Source organism: Aptenodytes forsteri, unplaced genomic scaffold (assembly GCF_000699145.1).
Source record: "Aptenodytes forsteri isolate BGI_AS27 unplaced genomic scaffold, ASM69914v1 Scaffold119, whole genome shotgun sequence".
Taxonomy (NCBI): domain Eukaryota; kingdom Metazoa; phylum Chordata; class Aves; order Sphenisciformes; family Spheniscidae; genus Aptenodytes; species Aptenodytes forsteri.
In genome coordinates this window covers 8648424-8651923 of record NW_008796165.1, presented here as the reverse complement: position 1 = coordinate 8651923, position 3500 = coordinate 8648424, and the positions used below count along the sequence as shown (strand labels likewise).

The 3500-nt window shown below is 43.7% G+C and overlaps 1 protein-coding gene across 1 annotated transcript in view; it reads left to right on the top strand.

Moving 5' to 3' along the window:
* Positions 1-3500, top strand: part of TXNDC12 (thioredoxin domain containing 12) — an 11350-nt gene that overhangs the window by 620 nt on the left and 7230 nt on the right. Inside the window, exon 2 of the mRNA XM_019474158.1 lies at positions 1782-1842. The gene's annotated coding sequence lies outside the window, so the exon portion shown is untranslated. The remainder of the gene's footprint in view (positions 1-1781; positions 1843-3500) is intronic.

Here is a 3500-nt window from a genome sequence, read left to right as displayed (position 1 = left end):
CGCTGCCTTTTGACTTTAAAGATGAGGGGGTCTTTAAGCGATCTTTGCCGTCGAGGTTCTGTTCCGGCTAAACCGCGAAGAGTTTCCTTTTCGAGGGGCCCCGCTTTTACGTGGCGAAGGCCTGGGGGGCGCAGCCTGTCTTAGAGATAAATCTCCTCTTCAGAGCTGGTAGTAACACAGTTTGATCAATGACAGCAGAGCTTTGTGGTGTGGATCCCACTCATTCCCCTTTCGTTTTACAGTTAATTCCTCAGATGACTTTCATTCAAAAGAAACACTCTGTAATGTGTTGCGTAATGCTTTTAAAAACATACTGAAGCTTGCCACAAAGTGGGTTTGGGGTTTAGTTTTAAAAAAGAAAAGCTTTCAAAAAGCGTTTCCTAGCTAGAACAATAGAAGGTTTTCCCTGTTTTAACGTGTTAGCCTTTGAATGAAATAGCTGACGTGTCGATATTCTGAGTAGACATGACTTCTGCTAATCCAACTGTTTTTTGCTCTGCTACGTTCAGCTGGTACAAACGTAGCCTTGCGTCTGAAGCTGCCTCCGCAGCTGATACGTGTGTGTGATTGGACATGGACAAGGCATCCCCACCTTACTGCTAGCACAACTAAATATTTGATGTGTTGCGTCATGTATGTTCACAGTTGTTCATATTAGGAGAGAAGATAAGGTAATAAAAATACTGTGCCAACTGTTCAAACCTCTCGGATGCTGAACTAGGGTGCCACGAGGTTTTGCTGACCCTGTTCTTGGCTTTCTCCAGCTTCTTTGCCATAGTTGTCTACTGGAGACAATGTCCACTTTCCCCTGTGTCAGCACTGGACAGCCTGTGGCTCCTGACCCCTGTGTAGCTCCCAACCCCAGTGTAGCTCCTGAAATCTGCCCGCCTCAGCACCCTGGCCACTGGGGGTTGCTAACTAATCCAAACCCTCAGCACTGGGAAGGGGCAAGCCGAGGCTGATGTTTGGTCATCTAGCAGAGCCCTGCATTACTGGAACGATGAGACCTCTGAGGAGGTCTTCCAAGGGAGTTCCCCTACGAACAGTTCCCGGATCTCCTTCATGTCAGCTCTCCGCATGGCTTTCAGCCATGTGAGGGTAGTGCTGAGTTGGCTACAGAGTCAAAAAAAAAAAGTCAGCCTGTGCTTTGCAGTTGTTAAACGTACGCTTGCTCACTCTTATCTCAACTGACATAACAAGGCTTGTTATCTGGGTATGGGATAAAACATTTCCTGCATTGTTCAGTCACTGTAACATTCAGAAACCTGTGTAGTGGTGTTCTTTCTTACTCTTCGATGATAATTATCATCAGCAGTAATACTCAGCATAATAGTTTTAGGGCAATTAATGATCGTATGCTGGCCTAGGAATTTTTAAGTTTTGCGAATCCCACATTCACTGGGATTTAGGAAGCCAAATGCTGACATGTCTAATTTGTCACTAATGAGTTAATAAGTGTTCACAGATTGAAAAAAGAATGGGGAATAATGAGAAGGCTCTTCAATTTTAATCTCTGTTTGGGGGATTTTGGTGTCATTTGCATATATAGATAAATATTCATGAGTGCGGTATGTTTTTGTTAATTAATTTCAGTGGGATTCCTCATGAGATGATGTAGGTTGTAAGTATTTGCAGAAGTCTTTCCAGGACAGGGATTATAGTTTGCTTTAAAAAAAAAAGACTATAAAATGAGTTGAAAATAGTCTTAAGGGTTGGACTGTTTTCATCTGTTAGTTGACATGTTAAATTATGCAGCATTTATAAACCCTTCTGTCTGGCAGGTTTTGGAGATCATATTCATTGGAGAACACTAGAAGATGGGAAGAAAGAAGCAGCAGCCAGGTATGTTACCTAGCTTTGAAAACAGAAGAGTGTGTTTAAAAACATTCACAAAGATTCTGTATCGATCCTAAACTTAACCACAGAAAATAGTAATTAACAAACATTAAGGTGTTTTAGGAGACTGTTCAGTTCCCTGTAGCTTATTAGAGAAAAAACAGGGTTTTGTTAACTTTGCTGAGGCACCACCTAGCTTTAATGATGGAAGTTCTAGCATGTCTTTGAAGTGAGAAGAAAATATTTTTTGAGTATTTATCATAGTAAAGAAAGATAGGGATCTCAAACCCACAAACGCATGTTTAGGTAGTACTCAATCCCCTCGAACTCAGCAGTGCTAATAGCTTCCGTAAAATTCAACGTGCCTGTATAGACGAGGCCTCAATGTGAGATGAGAGAGTTATTTTGTTACCGTCTGCAGAAAAAGTCTGAAAGTTTCAAACTGTAGTGAACTGATAAGTTGTTTAAGCAGAACCTTTTCTGGGTTAAGCTTAAACTCTAAAAAGAACTCTGTTTCTATGAAAAGGTAAAAATTGACATTTTGGCACATTTTTTCCTCAGAATTTCTTCTGTTTCTTGTTAAAATGTGAGAAGGAAAATTGTATGCTTATAAATTCTACTTGTATTTTTAAATTTATAACCTAGATCTGACAATGCTGACATTAGCAGAAATTCATTATGCCTTCCAGGTTTGCTGTTCAATTGAATTTTGCTCTCAAACTGATCCATCTGGCGAGTTCTACACTCTAGTGTAGACACCAAATTAAGCCAGATGGTACAGTTCAGAAGTCTTACAAGTGTTTATAACTGGATATTTTAGCATTTATTTGATATACCTGTCCAAAAAAATGGACAATTTCACTATTTGCAGGAATAATTGTAGCTTTACTTTGCAATGAAGCAGAGGAAGCTTTAAAATGAAACAGAGGAGGGAGGGGGGGTGAGCTCTCAGGTTTAGGCAGGATGAGTGTTTCTGCTCAGAAACAGCTCCAGAGCAAGGGACAGGTGTAATGCATGCTCTCTCCTTTTGTTGCCAAAAACACGGACTTGCTCACCGATTTGGGTTCAGCGGCATTTGAGTGTTAGTGAATTGAAGGATAGGGAGAAACCACCACCACCACCAAAGATAAGCAAACCTAAAAAGCAGATTTTTGTTCTACGTCTGACCTTAGGTCAGGAGATGAAAAATTGCACGAGATTATCTGTTACGCAGCAAGTGAGATGCATCAGAGTCAGTGGTCTGGGAAGTTTCAAGACTTTAAGTCAATTTCAATTCTGTAAATATAGAATCTGGATGTGTTGGAGATGCTGGAGACGGCTTGTTTTTGAGTTCCCTGTAGGCGAGGGTGGGGATCCAGTGTTCATACAATTACTGGGTGTCTGGTTCGCGGGGGCAACCATAGTACGATCGCGCTTTTAAGCAGGACGGCCCACAGGACGGTGTCCCTGTGCCAGACGTGTCCTGTAGCGAGGTGATTCCCCGCGCCCCCTGGGCGCCAGCCGCCCTTGGGGCCCTCTGAGGCGCTCGCCGTCGGGGTGCGCGGGGGGGCGGCTGTGCCGAAGCCCTACACTGCGCGCTGCCCCGACCCCGGGAAGGAGCGGAGGGCGCGGGGCTGCGAGGCGCCCGGCGGGAGGTTTCCACGCGAGCCCGCGGCTGACCGGAC